Genomic DNA, 21,245 nt, shown 5'->3' with positions numbered 1-21,245 from the left:
ATGAAAGAAAAACAAGGAGGTATTGTCATCTGTTTTCTGTATAGAAAGAACTTAAAAAATAAGTTATTTCATGAAGAGGAAATCCACAACTCAAGGTTCGTTCTCACTTCCCCCAAAAACAGAAAGGGATGTGAGAAGAAAACGGATGCTCTTTATAAAGACAAGTAGAGCTCTTTATGTTTAAAGACTTATTTCTGAGTCAGCGACGGTTAGGAAAGTCATGCATTTAGAAGCATTTCTCTATTTTCCAGTACCTAGCAAACTAAATATGGCTGAATGGGTCTGTGCTTCAAACACAACTAATTTTTACTTAATCTGGCATAAACCATTCACTTTTAAAGTCTCTGGAGCCTAGCAAGGAGTGTAATTTAGTGTCCAAGAGCAAAATTTATTTGCAATGCCCTTTTCTTTGCCCAAAAGAAGTTAAGAATAGAGTATCATAGAAGACAATATGGCAGGGTTGGCTGGTTTCTCTCCTCCCTCTTCCTCAGTCCTACCATGCCGAAAAGACCAGGGTAAATCTAGCTTCAGGAAGGCACCAACACAGGCTCCTCCATCTGTATCCTGTGCCTCAAATAAAGCTGCAGCACCCTGACACCTACCCGGATCGAGAGAAAGGGAGAAGTGGTAAGCTGGCAGAAGGGGATGCCTCGGTTAGGAACTTTATGTTACCAGAGAAAGGAGACAGCCACCCTCCTGCTAATGATGAGTTCCATGATCAGATTAAAGTACCCTAAAATGAGGCTGCTAAGAAGCAGGTTGTGTCCTCTCTACACCTGTTCCCACCACTCTTCTCCTTTGTGCTTCCACACGTCTGTGAAGCCGTGTCCTGAACCAAGCTGAAGGACCAATGGCTTTGAATTGGCTCATTAAACAGAGCTTCATTTCAACAGTGATGGTTTCCCTCGGTGGGGTCACTGGGGAGCCACACAAACACGGTCCCGGCACGGCGAGCAGCAGGGGCACAGGCGAAGGCTGTGGGATGTGGAGGGAGGCAGGAAGGGACAGCTGTGCTCAGAGGAAGCACTTGTTTATGCTAAATTAAAGCTATCCAAGGAATGATGGCATAAAACATGCCTAATAAAACCTTTTTATGTTGACAGAGCAGTGTCTCTACTCTGTCAACATAAAAAGGAAGTTAACCATGCTCACAAAAAATGACAATACAAAATTCAAGGGCATCAGCAATGGGGAACTTCACTTCTGATTCCATGTTCATGTAAGTGCATCAGCTGAAGCAAAATGCAATTCCCATCTCATCTACAACTGTAGACTGCATGGTCATAGTTTATAAAACAGGAACAGAGTTTAAACAAGATTTCCCTTTCTTATAAAGAGAGAATGGACGTTTTCAACTCATATGCTAATACAATGTTTGCAATGAGAGTTCATTAAATATGAAAAGAAAGAATCAGAATTTTACTGCTTTTTATCATGCTTTATATAACATTAAAATATGCAGAGTACACTTCATTGTCTATTCCTGTTCCTTCATTAACTAAATTTTATTGCAGCATTTGTGCTCTAGTTTGCCAGTTCAGCCATACATTTCCTAATGCTACCTTACAAAATTCCCTGTGCATTTCACTCTTCCTGGCTGTCAGCAACATTTCACAGGAAAGCAGTATCCTCCCTTTTTTCCAGTACAAAATAGGCACTGAACAGACTGTTACCATAAAGATTTAGCAATATTGTTGTACTTATATTTCTTTAAAACTTAGCACCAAATAAATGCAGTAGATGGTCGTTGTCATCTACCACTGTGTCCCTAGTCACCAGCAGCTGGTTTGGTTTTGATCTGGAGGGCAGCATATAAGAGCAGATGGGTAGGGGGGTTTAGTAATTGTTAAAATTTTGTGTAACAGCTAATATTTCTAATGATGCAAGTTGCAATTTGATAGTACATTATTTGGAGCTTTCAAAAGAATGTTCACTGGATATTTCACACTACAATTAAAACAATGTTCCCAGTGACAGGTTACCATTTATTTTCAGATAAATCAAAATGAAGACACCAACAAAACAGTTAAAAGAGAGATGAGGAGAAGGAAAACGCAGATTGTCTGCATACTTAAAAGCTTTTCAAAGTACCTCTGTTGACATGTTTCTTATGTTGCCAGCAAAATACCTTCTCACGACACATTTCCAAATGAAAAAAAAAAAAGCAAGCAGCATGGCACATCTACTTAGCAAAGGCATTCTGAAAGCCAGGCAGCCTGACTTACAACATGCATTAGTAAAAAGAAATTTATGAGGAAATTGTGTGTCAAACACAAGCATAAATGCTCAGGTTGTAAAATCTTCTTCCTGGAGTTTTTGTAACTTCCCCAGACAGGGTCCTGCACAATTTCTCTGGCTTTGAATTTTGTCCTGAACAGAGCAGGGGTTGGATCAATCAACCTCCTGGAGTTCCCTTAGCACCCAAGTAATTTTGTAATTGTCTCCTGCTCCATCACCCCCAGACAATTTAATTCTGCTAGTCCAGCCAGCTGCACCAGGCATGGGAGATAAAGTCTATGGAGCTTCAGGGCAACCAGAAGTATGTTTCTAGATGCATTCTGTGTTTAAAAAAAGGCTCTTAAAATCACGTATTTTCATGTTAGCCTTCCACCAAAACTTTTCCCCATCACATTACCCAGTGTGCCAGGTCTCAATTGCTGACATACCCCAGCTGTCAACATCACTGCAGATGTGCCAGAACTTGGCCTTCAGCAAGCCACATTTTTCAGAGATAAAATATAATAAAAATTTTAAAGCAGACAATCAATTAAGTGATTCATCTCACCTGTCACTACCAACCACCCACCACGTAGGTGTAAGTTCAAACGTTCCCTCTCTGGTGTCAGGCAAAACCAGCATGGCTGGGTACTTGGTTTTTGCCAGCATAGGTTCAGGAGCCTTCTTACGAGCTGCCCCCATAACCCAGCTGCAAGGATTCTCACCTCTGCCACAAGAATTCTAGCAAACAGCGGAAGGGCAAAAATATCCAATATTGCTGCAGCTATTTCAGTGAATGCAGATGCAGGAACAAAACCCCAACTATTAGGAAATATTCAGCAAATCAGCTGTGAATGATGACGACAAACAGCTAAAAATGTCAATACAGAGTGCATATATTATTGAATAAGAAAATCCATTAAAATCTTAATTCATTCAGAAGCAATTTGTAATTAAAGAAATAGTTATATAGTTTTCAATAACTAAAGTACATTTAATGTTTCAAGTAAAAAAAGACAAAGTTAAAATTCAGTGTTCTGATTATGATTTATGAAAATACTTCCCAAAAAAAATTGCATTAGTTTACTCTTTGAAAAATGCCTTCCTGGCAACTTTTTAAAATTTTCTTTTAATAGGCTGCACACAGGTTGTCCATGAATGGGCTCACAAGTGCACAAAGGTAGGTTTTTAATGTCCCTATTATTTAACGTCCCTGCTCCCAGAGAGCCCTGCTTTTACCACTGCCTGCACAAGACGTAGGTCACCTAGTAATTTCCCAAACCTTTTTCCTACTAGGAGAGCACAGTTACTCCTTTCTGGTACAAAATATTGAAATTATTTTCTCTGTGTTTCTGAGAAACTGATTTTCTGATTTCGTAGAGACCAAGTGGCCCACTGGGAAAAGCACCAGACTGTTCAGTGTACCTCAGTTTGATTCCTGAACATGGTGTGGCCACAACCTTCAGCAAGTCATTTCCCTTCCCATGCAATGGGGATGACCATGAGCACTCTCTGAAAGCACTTTGAGACCCACTGGTAAAAATCTGCTATCAGCTAAGGGCCAGAAGCCCACAAGCACTCTTCCATGTACCCAGGGCAGCCCCACTCTAAGTACCTATCGGACATTTAGAATGCAACAAATCTAGACTGAAACTGCTGACTTCTGCTTTTCTTGCTTCTGAGGTTTTCCGAGAGCAGGAGTAGCCTTGAGGGTGGGTGAACAAGCTCTGCTTAAAGAAGTTTGCATTAGAGCCTGAACAGTTTGAGAATCTGCAGTGCTGTGGTTTGTATTGGCAGCATTCCGTTACGTGACCTCTTGGGAACAATAATAATTTCACTGACGGTAGCTCTTGGCACAAGCCAGTGCCAGCCTACTATGAACCAGAGAGTGGGAGTTCTTAACCACTTCCAGAAGAACAGCTGTAATTTTAATTGTAAAGCTTAACTGCTTTAGTTTCATAAGCAGTCAAGGCCTCACTGTACAGAGAGTTAAAAAGCACTCAATACACAAAGAAAGAATAAAGCTTTCCCTTAGATCACACAAGCAATTTTTTGGCAAAATAGATCAGGAACTCCTCATCTGCTCTTGGCAAAGCCTCAGAAATATTTGGAACTCTGCTACCAGCACCTTCAAACCGTCTGCAGAGTGAGATTGTACTAACTCTGATAACCTTACAAATATTTAGTCTGGCCATTAAAGCAGGAACATATGAAAACTCAAGTGCAATCCACTCCAAAGGGAGGTTTGTCACCTCTGAGATGGGGAGGGACCTAGAAAGAAGGCCGTTCAAAAGTCTCTGCCAGTGTAGCAGAAACCACTGCCTGCCTATCATTCGGTCCAGACTGCTTGGCACATAGAGCAACATGGGAAGTAGTGTGCAATAACCATTAGATATGGAATAAGATTAGAACATGGAGACTCTAGAATATATGACCAACCACTAAAAGCTGCTTAGGTAAATTTAGCTTTCACCAGATTGAGAAGTTACGGAATCAGAAAATATATTATATGCAAGACACAGATAAGTTTTTTGTACTTCTTTTTGCCTCAGTAAAACTGCTCAAGTGCCAAGTAGCTTAGAGATAGAAATTTTACTTTAGTAAAAAAATTTAGTATGATAAAATCAAAACCAAATAATATAAATGACATATCATGTGCAAATTAAGCTCATAAGAAAGTAAAAGACATGCTCAGCACCCCCACGAGGTCACAGATACAGTTCAGGCACCTTAAGACAGGAACCTCCTTCATGAACATAGGTTTAAGAAAGGAACACAGCCTTTCAAGTCAGGCAAGACTTCCACCCTAATGAGGCAGATTTCCTTAATTATATTCTTTATCCTTAAATTTAGTTACCTGCCTTTTTTCTGATATATATCTTTATTTTCATTCTTTGTTCATATAAACAACTGTTTGCACACATTTGATATTACTAGCATGTAGATATATCAGGTTTATGCTGTATTATTTTGAATTTGCATGCTACATATTTACTCACACTAAATTTAATTAAGTCTACAAGTCCTTCTTCCTACTGCTGTAGGAAGTTTGATCCCTATGTGGAAGGCTGGGTTTTCTTTATCTCTTGAGATTTTCCAGCTGGTACCAGGGAATTTTCTCTTTTCAACCTCCAGTTTTGAAAGCTAGGGCCTTGGTCCAACAATAGACTTTTGAAAACATCATTAATAGAAACTGTCCTATTAGGGTTCTCTGCATTTATAATTTATATTTAAGACAGCATGGGCTTTCAGAAGTGATCCCTGCACCTCTCCCCAGGTTTAGAATATGTTCAGATATTCGGCCAAAGTCAGTTTAAGCAAAAAGCCACAAAATTTGACAAGATACTATGCTCTGAGATGACAACCCCACTCAAATTCATAGAAAAAGAATGTATTAAACTATGTTGCACTAAACCTTTTGTGGAGAAAGTACCTATGAAAAAACTGGTTTAGGCAGCCTAACTAAACAAACAAAAAACAACTCTTGCTTCAGTTTGTCCCATATCAGTCCCTTGTCCCCCATGACGTCAATAACTTCCCTCCAGCAAAACTAGATCTGGCATTTAAAGCAGAAAGTTCCTATCCCTTTGTTCCATTTTTTTATGCTTTACAAAGAATTTAAATTACTTATAAGACATATTTTTTCCCTATAAAAGAAAGACACTACTCCATAAACAGAAAAAAACCCCTCACAATTTGAGAGTCAAAGGATTAGAAGATTTTTCTACTTTTTACATCTGATTAAATTATTTGAATTAATTAACCTTTAATTACATTTGCAACTATTATCTAGTTTTCCATCCCAACAGAAGTCCCACCATATGATATCCTAGTCAATCTTATACTCAAAGGCATATGCAAAAGAAAAAAAAAGCTCGAGTCTAAATTAGCATGAAAAACATGTGTGCAGTGGAAAAAAGTCCACAGTATTACAGCAGAGCAGGGATCTGAAGTGAATTGTATGTTATGAAACTGAACACACATGTCTGTGTAAGGTGTGTCTCTTGACAAAGAGGTTGAACCCTTTCAACAAGATCTCTGTACATCAAGTGCTGTAAGGAAAAATTACTCCTCCAGAGGAACTGCTGTTTTAAACTGTTGTCTTTTGGCTTGAAAGTTGTGGATGACTTTTTCAAGGCTGTTTCAAAATATACATGAGGCAGTATCCACAGCCTGCACCTGCAGAATCTGAGATATGCACCCAGGAGAGCACCTCATCCCTCACTGAAGACAGCAGCAGTAGCACTGTAACTATTTTTAAAGAAACACTCATTAGAACACGTAAGAGAGAAGCAGAAGGACACAATGTGAATAGAAGGTTGCTTATCAGTTGTGTGAACGGAGCATACAAAAGGAAAGCAGAATAGCCTCTGCATTACTCACAGACGAAGTACAGCTGAGTGTATCCTGAACAGAGCAACCTCAAAGAGCCAGCAGAACCGTCTGCTGATGCCATAGCACAATCAGAGGAAAGGACTCACACACACATCACTGCCTTTCCACAGGGTCACGTTTCCACCTCCTGAGGACAGCCAGGCCTGGCAGCCAGTGCTAGGAACAGTACACTTGGAGGAGCTTCTGACTGCCAGACTAAGGAGCAGCTCATGCATTCCATGCGCTACTTGAAGCTGCACCCTTCTTGCCCTACCACACACACACACACACCAGTGTCCAGGACTCCTCAGGCTCCTCCTTTATGTATCCATGGAAAGCAACAGCATAGAACAGAGCCACCTTCTTCTGCTTCAGCAAGTTGCGTTTTTATCCCATGATCCTTGAAGGAGTGCTTTGTCCCGTGGGAATAAAAGGAGGTAAAGAGTGACCACATTTTTTCAGGCCTAGGGGCAAAGAGAATTAACTCTCTTATTCTTTAATATTCTGCATCATAGCCAAAGCTTGAAACATTGATCACTTCAATATGCTGCTACCCTCCTTCCACTTACCCACTGTATCCTAGTTACCAGCCTACTCAGTTTTAAAAGTCACTAATAAATATCATTTTAAGTCAGCAAATGTTTTCTGACCTACGCAAAGCAGGAGGTGGGAGAGATGGGGAACTGCTGTCTTGAAAAGTTGGTTCAAGTAATATGCACATGGAAAATGCCAATTTGATAGAGAATTTAGATTGAAATCAGGGAAGAAAAATTATCTAAAACATTAATACAGGGCATTATTCCCCCCACAGTGACTGATCTGTCAGAGAGGAGCAGAGATGCTCTATCTGTGTTTCCATGAACACCAACTAAAAGCAAGATGTCCGTGACATCCTAATAGACTGCTGGGATGCTCAGGTTACTCTCATCAATTCACCAAAGCAGATTGGGCAGCCTGGATGTCCTACCAAAGTAGGTAGTTCCTGTTCCAACCTCTTCACCATGACAATCTTGATCACTAATTCTGCAGTAAGAACACGCCACCCATGGGTTAAACTGTGGCCCTAGAGCAGACTGATGGCAAATCACCACTCACTGTAAGAGACCTTCATTTTGAGATGCACTGTCTTCAAAAAACAGTTGATGCTCACCCCCATCACCTTGCTCACTGCTCCATCCTTTCCCAACACTGTTTTTTTAGAGGTGACTTCAAACCACTCTTAACTCATTGCAACGACCACCACAGACCACAAGGGCTTCACCCATTTTATCCAAACCAGCCTAAGCCTAAGGGGTCACTATTTGGTCACTTCTCAAGCACCAGAAATAACTGTACCAAAATTAAAAGGAGCTTACAAACCTTTTTGGTATGTAGATACACACACACACAGACTTCTTCAAAACGCACAGCATTCAAAAAAAGATTAACAGAAAAATTTCACCTCTGTCTAATCTATTTTCTTCTTTTTCTTTATGCAATGCCATAATGTCTGTTGTGGAAACTGGACACACCAGCAGAAGTGAAGAGGGCCTCTAGGACATTATTCCTGGTCACTAAACCCTCGCATTGGAATTCACCTCCCTGCTCCCTCCATCAGGATAGGATGAAAAGATCAGATGGGTTCATGAACAACACAGCAATGAGAATGGGAACACTCTCGGGTTTGGAAGATTACATGGGAGGTTTGTTTGCATGTTTTTAGCATGCCTCATGCTTGTTGACGTTTTTAACCTCTTCACTTGTGCCAAGAGATAACAATGACTAACTTAGGAGGGAAAAAGTCATGGTATAAAGAAACAAGCATACACATACTGAAGCTGGAGTTGGCTCAGGCTGAAAAGAAGATGACTCACAGACCCTCAGCATTTAGCTTTGTTTCTAAAAGTCAGATAACACCAAGAACTGCTAAAGCAAGGGATAAAGATGCAGTCTGCTTTCTTGCTTAACTCAAAAAAAAAAAAATCTTTCCAATATTAGAAGTTTCACAAAATTTACCATTAGCTTTTCAGTAACCAGGGACAGTTTTTAACATGAAATTGTCGTCTCTGGATAGTTTCTTTGGAATTATTGTTATTTACAGAATGGACAAATGTAATGTTTCCTTATCCACTCCCACCATCCTGCCATAAATTTTCCTGTAACATGTTTTGCTATTAATAAACAACTGAAGTAGGTATTTTTCTTCAGCAATAATAAATGGTTTCTCAAAGAGCCTAAATTTGTATTGTTTTTAATCAGAGCACAACTCTGATTTAATAGCTGTGTTGCTCTGTTAGCTACACTTTCTGCTTAAATGCAAAAGACCACTCACTACAAGGAGTTCGTCTCTGTTTTTAATGAAGTGCCCTACAAGAATAGAGAACAAATGCCTGCAATGTGACATTATTCAAAAGCCTTTGTTGGTTTACCTTTTAGATAGGTTTGCTCCTAATAGCAGTTTTTCCATAAAGTTGCCAAAGCAGAAAAATAAATTCTTTTCAAAAGAACAAAACAGGCACTTTTTCTCCCTGGTCTTTCTTCTTTGATGTATCAGAGCAGTAGCTTCTTCCGAACAACTTATTCTCCACTTCATCACTAGAGCTTTTAAAGAAAATACTGACAGGAGCAGAGTCAAGAGATACTTTTGTAGATCTCTGCTCAGAGGTTATTTGACAAAGTTGTTGGTTACCAGTCTGTGGAAAGCCTTCCTAACACTTGTACACCCACCAAACAGGAGCTTCACTGGTCATGAATATATACTCTTACATTCCTTAGAAGAACAGCAATGCCTTTGACAGAGTATGTTGCAACAAAGTCAAGACTGACGTGCTATCAGCTGCTTTTCTTGTATATTCAGAGACCACCAGCAATACTCTACAGCTTCAGCAAGGATAGTATGGACTCACCCTAACCCAGAAGACTCCTCAAAGGAGGCTAAAGCCATCTTTCATGTGTAGCCAAAACATTGTAGTTGATCAAGAAACAGAGAAGTAATGAAGGACAAGAACAGGATTAAACAGACTGTTTTCATTGCGAAAAGGAAAATACAAAGATGCCCCAACATTGTGTCCTAGGCTGGATGCTGTTTCATGAAACATATTTATGATGTCAGCATCAAGATAAGCAAATTTTGCTCATACAATTTTGGTTAGTCACAATCAGAAGCCTATAAACAACTTCAAATAGACCTAGTCAAGGTAGGCAAGTAAACAGTGCTAAATTGTGTTTATCCACATCAAACACAACGAAAAAATGGTGACAATTTATATAGCTTTAAATTAACTGTATCAGCTGAAAGAAAGCAACCTGAATGACTGTGAAGACATTTTGTGGGAAGAACTAATCAGTGGCCCCAGGAGCTCTGAAAAGATAGCACATTGTTAGGATGAAAATCCTACATGATGGAGAGAGGAAGGAAATTGCATGATTTATATAAAACAGCAGTGCAGTCTCATCTAGAATATTGCATTCAGCACAAGCCATCACTAGTTCAAAGGGACACTGCAGAACCAGATAGAGTTCAAAACAAGGTAACAAAAATGATTACAGCATGGAAGGAGTCATCTAGAGAGACTGGAATTGCGTGCTTGAAAAACAGCTGTAAAAAAGAATAAGAAGTTAAATGTACAGAAGCTGGAAGTTCCCTGCCTCATAGGAACAGAGGAAGGGTCACTGAAATTAAAGGTAGAATACTCAAAACTGATAAAAAATAAATGCTTTCATCAAAAAGAGAATAAAACACAACTTAGTTTTCCTTCCCATGTAAAGTCATTATCACCAAACCCCACAGAGAAGCTTTGTAAATTTGTGTTCCAAGATGAGTCTGAATGTAAAACACTATCCAGATTAATTCAATACTGGATTTGTAGATGCATGACATGAAAAGCTGGAACTAAAATGGTTAATGTTAACAAGCCCCCAGCATCAGAGTATAAACTGACTATTTGAAATTAGAAAAAAAAAACAAAAACAAACCAAAACCAGTGTGGGAGGCAGGCTATACAACATTTGCCCACAAGAAGCATTATATTTATGGCTAAAACTGTTACCTGTTAGACTAACCTTAAAACTTATGGATACAGGACTGGTTGAACCATCATCTTGAGCCACTACAACATGTTTTTATCTACTGTAGTGTCATAGGTTAGCAAGCATAGTCCCGGAAGGGACGTCCTTGCTAAGGGGTGCTTACAGTTTCCTCTGGGAACTGATAGAACCTATCAGCTGGCCAGTTTGAATATGGACAATTCTCTAAGCCACTTAAAGTTGTGATCACCTCTGTGATCCACATTTAAGAATAGGCAAACTCCCCCTCCAAGCTCTCTCTCGTTTCCGGCGCTGGCACAGGTGGCTGCGGGCCCCGTGTGGGGGCCAGCGGGCCCAGCCAGGCCCTGCTTGGGCCAGGCCGGGCCGGGCCACGGCCATCCTGGAGCCGATGGACCTGTTCCAGCCATGGAACCCCCCCACTGCCTTGCCGTGGGCAGCCAGAGCGGCTCGGCTCTCCCCCCTCTCCACTGCGATAAGAAAAATTCAACATTCCAGCTGCAAAGCTGCAAGGCCGAGGTGAGAGTAACCCTTTTATTGCTGTGAAGAGCTGAAAACCTGAGGGAAGAGAGAGAGGAGATGCTTAAAGCTGAAATTCTGTTGTGAAGCTATGATATATCAGAGTATCCCGTTGTAATTTCATGAAGATATGGGGGGTGGAGTGTTCAGCTCGTGAGCAAAAGCACCTGTGCTGAGATAGGCAGATGCTGACGCAGCTGTAATTTCATGAGAAGTTTGGACAGGGAGAGATGAACCAGATGAGGACTTTTGCTCCAAACAGGAAAGGAGAAAACCTCAGTCCCTAGAGATGAACCAGATGAGGACTTTTGCTCCAAACGGGAAAGGAGAAAACCTCAGTCCCTAGAGATGCTCCCAGAGATAGTCCTAAAGATGAAGATGATGAAGACCCTTTGCTCCCAGGGAAGGAGAAGGGCCTCTGTTTTTTGTTCCTGAACGGCTCAACCTTAAAATTGTACCCCAAAAAACTTCAAGAGTGGACCCTTGAAAGCAGTTGCGGGAAAAGCTGCAAGTCGGGGGAAAGGACTCACACGCAGGCAGAGAGACTCCTCTTCCTAAATGGACTGAACAATATTTGGAAGTGGGCGGCTGTCTCGTTGTGATACTGTTTTCATAGCATGAGCAAGAAGAGACTTCTCTTTCTAAATGGACTGAACAAGGTTATTATGGCAGTGGTAAACAGACTGAACATCTTAAGGGTTGTCTTTGAACATTGTCAGTGGGAGAAGGGAGGAAGGTGGGGGGAGGAGGAGAGTTCTGAAGGTGGTATAATTTTTTTCTTCTTTTAGGTCTGTTAATAAACTTCTTTATATTCTTTCAAGTTTGGTGCCTGTTTTGCATTTCTCCTAATTCTTATCTCACAGCAGATAAACAGTAATGAGTATTTTGGACCAAACCACTACATGTAGGTTCCTCTGAAATAATTGCTTTGGGTTTTTTTAATAAAACCTCTACCAGTATAATGTAAATATTTTTTGCCACACTGAATTGTGAATGATCAAATTATAAATGGAACTCTTTAAGCAGGCCTTCAGATAAATTCTCAGTTTATGCATATATCTGAATGGAAAAAATCCAAGAGACATCACTCCTGCTATTCAGCTTGGACACTCACCAATATTAATGCATGTCCTGGCAACCTAAGAGACCTATTGATTTGCAGCCATTCATTCAAGTGCAGTGAAAGCCATAATTAGATAAATAGCTTTGGTAATACTAATCTGAAACTCATTTGTTTTGTGACTGTCTGTTTAATGAGATAAAACAAGAAATTAAATATCTGCTGAATGTTCCTCTTTGCATCCTTCAGCACAGTAGTAAAAATATAAATAAAGAGGTATTAATTTGACTACCATTATTATTTTTTGCATTTTGTTGCAGCAATTGCTGTCAAAGGCAATTACAAAGATGCTATTTATAAAATTACAGTACTCTAACAGGCTGCACATTTTTATCCATCTCTTTCATACATGTGGAATAAAGAGAACAGGCCTTTTAATCATTTGCAAACACTCTTTGAGCTGACAAAGTATAACTTTAAGATGGTATGCATAGTATAAGTTTTTCAAGTATCAAAACTCCAACTTTAACATGATTATGCCATTCTTTGTGAATGGAAATTAAACTCTGTTTAAGTTTTCAAAAGCATTTATAACAGTTAAATCTAACAGGATTATTAATTATTGTGTCCTAAATAATTTTTTCCCAACACAATGCAAGGAGGACTACTTTAAAGACTACTTTAAAGTATTCCCACACACAAATCAGTGCTAGCACTGACAGATGTTACAGTTTATCCTGCTCAAGTCAAAACACACTTAAGCTTGGGATAGGTTGTGTCCTCCCCTTTCTTCTTTGACAGCTAACTACTAGATCCTGCATCTGTTCCTTTAGGGCTTGGATCTCCCATGGCCTTCCTTAACAAACATCACACAACTCAGTTTGTCCTGCAACACAGATTCAGCAGCAGACTCACAGCCCACACCCCCAGATTTATTTTTCCTGCCAAGAGGCTTCAGGCACTGCAGAAATGGCAAACCACAACAAAGCACTGGATTGTACATGAGCTGAGATCCCGAGCAGATCTAAGGGATACTTTTGTCTCATTCCTTCAGCCACCCAATAAACAACAGCTTTGCAACTTTCAAAGCTAACCATGTGTGTGCATTGTTTTTCTCCACTTCCTTCCGTATTTTAAAAATCATTTGATATATCACTGAACTGCGTTTACCTATGGGATGAAATGGAGCATCTGCTCAGCAGTGTGCAGTAGCAGTCTATGACAGCAAATGATTACCACATCCATTTGAAATTACAGAGTGTTTCAGGACCACTGGGTCTAGCTCTCTTAGTGAGAACTTGGCCAGAAAACCACAATTAAATGCTTATCATCTTAAAAAATTTATAAACAAACCCCAAACACCTGCTCTCTCTCCCTCCCTCAAGCCACATCATAAAGTCTTGATGTTCACAAGTGGTCTGGACCTCAATTTTCTGTTGGGGTTTTTCTGTGGGATTTGGGTCCTTTTTTATTCGTTTGCTATTTCAATACTGACCTACAAATTTCATACTATCATGAAGGGCATGGTTTGACATATATTTCTTCCACCAGTGGTATCATTTCAAGCAGCCACTGCCCCATGCTTGGTGCCACTCATTCCACAGTGAGAGTGCTGGTGCTGACACATGCATGACCTGTGGAGGGGCTCAGGAGGGGCAGCTGCAGGAGAAGCTACCACAATAAAACACACACACAGATAAAATGCACCCCGGAATTAAACAAAAGACTGCTGGAGAGGCTCTGAACTATTTATTTCCTTACTGCTCTAACTCATATAGCCCATGTATGTCTCAGTTACATAAAGGCTTGAGTATGAGGGAAAGAAAGGCAGCCTCCTAACCAACAAGGAAAAAAAGTTGCATTCCTCACAATCAGTATTTTAAAAAAGGAAAAGTAGAAATCATCTGGCATTTTAAGATTTAATGGGTTCATTCAGTTCTAAAACTGAAGGCAGAAGATCATTACAGATGCTATGAATACACATCTACTGGTATTTATAGAGATTGAAGGGCTTTTTTCTCCTTCAATCAGCAGAATATTTTCTTTTTGCACTGTAAAAAAGTATATTGACTTTTAATCAGTTAGACTGCTGTGTCTCTCTGCAGGAAAATATCTTTCAAAAAGGAATTAATCAGAGAAAATTGTATACCATAGGATTTAAATTATTAAATTAATAATTGACTCTAGCTTAATACAATGTCCGTAAGAAGATCATTTTACAAGGTCAGACTAACCCAAACCAAACAATAAGTTAACTGAGATAAAAGACATAGTGACAATTATGAATAGCTACTGTGTTTTATACCTAGCATTTGCAAATATTCACATCCTGCTTCCATGGCTTTTAACTTCAGAGCCCAAATGACTTCTTTTTTATCCTTAAACTCATGCCAGAAGCACAGGCATAACGACTAATGTTTAAATAAAAAGGTGTCATGGATAAAGTTTATACACCAGATACCAAAAAGCAAACTAAAATATGCCACTGAAAGGGATCCATTCACATGAACCCTACATGATCTGCAAAGCAGCCTGATTTGGGGGAAAAGAGTGTTTAGGAGCAGAGCAGCGGATGGCCCCACTAACCAGCCCTGAAAGACTGCAGAAGAACAGGGCACTCTTGCTCTGCCCAGAGGAACAAGGTGTCCCATTTGATTTCCAGCCCAACAGCACCATTGAGCCCAAACCAACATGAAGGCTCTATTTCTAAGCATCAATATGAACCCTTATCAGGAGATGGCTCACGTCCATCTCACAAGGAAATGACTGTGTGACCAGACCTGCAGCATCTGGGTGCCTGGTGATCAGGCACAGAAATGCAGCCAGACCCATCAGAGGGCTCAAGTGCTTTAGCAGAGCCAGACCAAGAGTCTACATCCTGAACCATCGCTTCATACATTGGCTGCTACACCCAGCACCTGCCTGGGGCGAGCAGAAACCATGGTTGGGAAGGAGCATTTCATCTGGAACTGAACAAGCAAATTATACAGTATAAAGTTATATAAAGCATAAGTTACATAGTATAAAGAACAAGGACCTTCCTTTCCTACATGTGAAATATTATTTTAATTGTTATATAGTTAGAATAAATCTGTTTTATTACAATGGTTTATGTGACTTAGGTTGAAAAGTTGGCATATTCTGCTTTCCTTTTTTTTTCTTTTCTCCTTTTGAAAAGCTATCACTGTCTATTTTCAGCATTTTCACCAGCATAAAAATGCACAGCTTGTTTTGCAATTTCTTCACAGCGCAAATGGAATCCAAACCACTGGGGACACACAAGTAACAACAGCTGAATACAAATCTTAATGGAGTTTGTCATAATTGTACAGTATGGTGTTGTTCATTCATCCTGGCAGCTGGGAAATCTAGTGTGAATTAACCAATAATACAGGTTTGCAACCAAGCGAATTAAAGTATACAATTCCACTAAGTGAATTTTGTTTATTTCCCTGTAAGTATATAACTAAGGGGACAATCAGCTCACATTTAAATCAAGACTTTCAACAGGATGTAACACTAGCAGAAGTTTTGCAAATACGCAAATTTTACTTCCAGTGGAGTTGATCTTATTTCCTACAGGGACTTCCTTGTTAGGTTTCCAAGCCATGCACAGCAGTACCACATCTGAGGATCTGTATCCCTTAGAAAAGGGAGCAAAACCAAAAGTGAAACCAGTGAGAGTCTTGTCCAGCCAGAATTACAAAACACATACAGGGCTGATCAAGATTTGCTTCTGCAATCCTTAACTGAAGGCTTTACTTCCAACACAAGACAATAGGCACTTAAAGACTGAGCACAGGCAAAATGAGTTCAAGGTATTTTCAGCTGGAGCTCAATTTGCAGCATGAGAAAGTGGTTACAGTCAAGTCAGGTTTATGGTAGGCAGGTCAAAGAGAGGCTTATCAGGATGTGCTCTGGACCAAAACAGAGAAAGGAAACAGAACCTCTCCCATAGTTTAAAGCAAGCTGCTGCATTTTTGATGTGTCAAGGAATCCATGTCAATTTTATGCAGCCACATGATGGCACCTATTCCCCATGTGTTGGCAGCGTCACCAGCTAGTGCTGCATCTGGACTTTCCCAGGGATGCTAGAAAACAGCTGTCAGTCCAGGAATTGCCAGCCTCACTCCCAGTGCCAGTATAAGACCACAGACAGTGGGCATCATCCTGTCAATCAGGCTAATCCCCAACCTCAGGGAGAAAAATAGCTTTGCATTCTGCAAAACTTACTAGGTTACTTCCTAGGGCAGAAGTGTGGGTTTACTTTCCACTTCATTCAACTGTAGTTAATCAAATCCAGGCATAATTTCTCAGATGTCATAACACATGGGCTAATTAAGAAGTATTCTCAATTTAGTAATTCACTCAAGACTGATGATGAAACAAATTATTATGCAAATAAACACACGAGACACTGAAATTCCCCATCAGCTACCATGGTCACTGTTGCTAAAGCTATTTTATCCATTGCTCAATATTTCATGTGTCTCCAATTAGAGACCTGACAAGTTTAAGGATACTATATGTGATATGTGAAAGACAATTACCTTAATCGAATACATTTAGCAGGAATACATAATAACCCTGATTACAATAGGAAAAATTAAGACTACTTAGCACAAGTATTTTTAGCCACATAATAGCTGCTAAAGTGATGGGGGTATTAAGTTACTGAGTAGAACCTCTGTGGCAGACTTGAAAGCAAAATGTCACCAACATCAATCAGTCAACTTCGACAATACTTCTGACAATAAAACTTCCAACCCACTGAGTCAATCCAGCACTTTTGCGTGCTGATTTCAGCCAGTACAGCATCTACACAAAATATTACTGCATCTTTTTAGTGCAGAAGAAATGTCAAAATTAAAGTCTCTATAGTATATATAAACAGAGGTACTGGAGAAATTATTCTGATTTTTTTTTCTTCTCATTAATAACACTGGTAAAAGGAGAATAAAGTTGCTAATGAAATGTGTTGATGGCACAAAATTGGAGGTATTGTCAAAACCCATGTAAACAGAATGGCATACTGGAAGATTAGGAGTCTTCAAGAACTGTAATATTAGGAAAAGAATGTAATTCAGCAGCATGAAATACAAGGTCACTCAGGCACCATGAAGATGAGAAGCTGCTGACAAGGATATGGACTGCAATAAATGTCAGTCATTTGCAAGAGGATTATCTGGGTACCAGGCAGATCTATATGCTCGGCTCAGTCAAAACCTATCAACCACCACCATGATGTAGCCATGGAAAAAAGGACTGTAAATTCCAAGTGTTTCCAGCAGCCAATTTCTAATGTCCTGGGAAAACCTCATCGACAACACTATAGTCTCCCCAGCTGCCAAATGAATTGATTAGAGAATAGCTACTTGAATGGCATAAGCAACTGAAAGCTCCTAACAGGAGATGAAGAAAAGTTTAGCAGAATGTAGGTTGAGAGGATCTGATACTTCATTTAATTAAAACAGATTGCATATAGTTTGATTTTTTTCCTCTGCCAAAGAGGAGTTGTCTCCAACAGCATGACAACTGCTAGTGCCAGAATATATGATAGATACCCCTAATACACTCCAACCCTCCAGCTATTTTCAGCTCGGGAACCTTCTGTGCCTGATGAGGATTATGCATCCTCAATACATTTCTCTTCCATGAACTTCTCCAGACTCACCCTGAACTCATGTAGACTTTTAGCAGCTGTGCCCAAACTGCTGTGGTTTATTTTAAACCTGGAACCCTGCAGTCAGTTTACATCCTGACAAACATACAGCAAAGTAGCTGCTCAAAACAAAGTAAGGTGAAGACAGTCTGAGAAAATCTGCCTGGCCAAAGACCCCTAGGAACCTCACGGAAGTAATTACAAGGTCTCAGAAGAGAAAACAGTCATGGTATCTCTCCAACTTTGATCAAGCCAAAAGGTACATCCCATGATGAAGGTTTCTACAGACCAGCAGGATCTTTCACAATATCAGAGTATTGAGGTTTGACAACATGACATTCAAAAGGTTTTCCAGATCCACTACTGTGATAAAGAGCAACACTGATGCTCACATCTAACAGTATTTATCTGTGTGTAAATATGAACCTAGAAAGAAGAAGAGGTGATTAAAAAGGTGTGTACAAGAAAATTCCTCCTCCTTCTGAGCAGTTGCTTGCTCTCTTAGGAGCAGCATTAGCTCCATTAGAGTGAAACTGAGTGTGGTGAAAAGGAGTTTTGGCATGATGGAATGGCCTGCAAGACCTCTCTGCTGGTGCTTCCAGAGGCACAGAACTGTATTTCATCACTAGTCACAAGGGAAAAGGGAAGAGAAGAAGATATCTTTAACAGGCAGCAGGAAGAGCAGCAAAGACAGTTCATAAGCAAAGTACTCGTGCTTACTACATATACACTCAACACATAACTCTAGGAGACAAACTGGGAAACAGAAGGGCCTTTCCAGAGATTTTGAGAAAGGACATGGCAGAGGGGAACAGTTCCACGGGCACAATGACCCACTACAACAGATCCCTCCTCTGCCTCTGCACAAGCTCTGACACATGCTCAGCTACAACAGCAGAAGATTGAGTCATTTTCTGCTATTTTATCCAGCAGAGGATGATGAGTAAAACCTACACCTCGCAGCTCACTGTGCAAATGCAATCTAATCATCCATGCCATCTTGGATAACTCTGCTACACCTGCCCTACAAATGAATTTAAGAGAAAACACCATCAAGGACAAGGTCAATGCAGAGTTCAAAGTTCAGGAGCTTTAAAAAAAAAACATTGGGCTCCCATAGACAAGGAACTGGAGGTTTGTTTTATCTAAATGACTGAAGCAGTGGAGTATATTCATGTTTACTCTTCGTAGCACAGAAACATCCAAGCACCTTTTTCTACAAGGTGCTTTTCCACCTCCAGGTTCTTTACATGTATTAGTACTGGCTGTATCCTAACACAGAAAGCCAGAAATACGTATTTGCTCTCCAGTTTTGGGGGTCGCTGAACTGAAAGGGAAATCTAATTTTGTTACACTGTATTTTCAATTATCCCCATCTCTAGTCACAATTTTCAGATAGTCTAATGTGAAGGGCTAAGGACTGAGATGTCCAAACAGATTGAAAAAATTTATTTCACCCCATACTGATTTTCAAAATATAATCAATTATTTTAATGTAGACTACCCTCTACTACACAATGCTTTCCTTTCCCCTGAAGCCCAGGAAGTATTTGAACAGCATGAAGTGAAGTACATCCTTAAAACAATTATAATACCCTTAACACTTCCATTATATTTTATTATCTATAGTCCCCAGGCATGCACACATGTAGATTATCTGTGCTTTATAGATGTGGAAGCGAACTGCACTGCAGGCAGTCCCTGAGCAAGTCAGCATCAGAAGCAGAACCCCTGTTCAGGGGTCATGATATTTTTCTAGGAAATTAAACAAACCAGAATTTCAGCTGGTCAGCATTTACTTGAAAACAGCTCACCTAAGTGAGCAACACTCCTGATGAAACCAGCTGGACAAATAAGACTCTCAGCTTGGTGTTTGAACAAGCAAAAAGGCACAAAGAAAAAGTCATTGGAGAGGAAGAACAGACTACGTTTTTTTCATAAGCAAACAAAACCCTCTGAAAATTAACTTTGGATTAACTTGAAATATTTTGTTGAGGTGGGAAAAAAAGGAATCTTTGTTTCATATATTTGTGTTACTCAACCTTTCTCCAACCTTATTTTAAGACTTACAAAATTTTAGAGTCATGTTTAAAAGGGAAAGTATAAAAAATGCTGCATTTCATTGTTCTAACATATCCCTTTCCTCTCCCAAATACTGTCATTTTCAGGGTTTAAGTTATTCTTCATATTAAATAGAAGTACGTGAAAAGTGTCATGCCCCTAAAAGTCCATTTTTGGGGGGGAAAGGCACATTCACAAAGGAGACAGGAATCAACACAGGGTACTGCTCACAGAAACAAAGTGCTCCCTGGATGATCACACATGTGGGGAGACACTTCATGCACTTCAGGTGCCCACTTTGTCTCCGAAGAGAACAAGTGAATTAACAACCCTGCTGGACTCTTTGTATGACCTGCCCCACGGAACACCCCACTAGGCACTCATGCTGCTGAGTAATTCCATCTGCAGGATAGTCCCTGCAAACTCAGAGACAGCAGAGTACAGCATTCCCATTCTCCACATGGGGCAAGATACTGGTCCAAAGGTCCTGCTGTAGCTATACAGCATCTGCACACAGCATCACCCACTGATCCAAGGTCATAGAATCATAGAACGGATGGGGTTGGAAAGGACTTTAAAGACAATCTAGTTGCAACCCCCTTGCCATGGGCAGGGACACCTTCCGCTCGACCACTTTGCTCAAAGCCCCATCCAGCCTGGCCTTGAACATTTCCAGGAATGGGGCATCCACAGCTTTTCTGGGCAATCTGTTGCAGTGCCTCACCACCCTCACAGTAAAGAATTTCTTCCTAACAGAAGATCTGCTGGGTTGACTCCAGACTGCCTTACAGACTCACCATCCTCCCTCCAGTCTTCCTACCAAGACAGATGGTTCAAGAAAAACTTTACAAGATGACCCAGAGGGTACTGGGAGGTGAAGCCATAGGTGACACCACCACTAAATCTGTCACACTGTGTTTGCTGGTCCATAACACAGAACATCAGCAAAGGCAGGTAGAGTGTCAGCCGTAACTGTGTGAAACAAGAGGGGACCAAGGCTTCATCAAGTGCAACTGAGAAGCTGCATGACCCAGGGGCTACCCCGGCTTCTCACCGGGATGTTAACTCACCCACAGCAAATATTTACAGAGTAACTGTTGTAGCTCACTTGTCAGATGCTTTCAATAGTGGTGAGGAACAGCCATGAGAGTTAACCTGAGGCTGCTCTGCATGGTGTCTCCCTGAAGTGTCAAGAATTTGTTTTGTTAAAACAGTGTTTCAGATCTGCCTGCGAACTAATGCTGTTACCAGCAGCAGTTCTGCACTGCTTCTCTCCTCCTCACTGCACGCTTACTCCATTTCTTTGGTAGTATGCCTTTAATGAGGAAC

At 40.4% G+C, this 21,245-nt stretch overlaps 1 protein-coding gene across 1 annotated transcript in view; it reads right to left on the bottom strand.

Moving 5' to 3' along the window:
* RAPGEF5 (Rap guanine nucleotide exchange factor 5) overlaps positions 1-21,245 on the bottom strand; it is a 160,773-nt gene that overhangs the window by 137,801 nt on the left and 1,727 nt on the right. The gene's annotated exons all lie outside the window — the stretch shown is intronic.

Source organism: Corvus moneduloides, chromosome 1 (assembly GCF_009650955.1).
Source record: "Corvus moneduloides isolate bCorMon1 chromosome 1, bCorMon1.pri, whole genome shotgun sequence".
In the NCBI taxonomy this organism is placed as follows: Eukaryota; Metazoa; Chordata; class Aves; order Passeriformes; family Corvidae; genus Corvus; species Corvus moneduloides.
The sequence above is the reverse complement of the archived record's forward strand: the minus strand, read 5'-3'. Positions and strand labels throughout refer to the sequence as shown.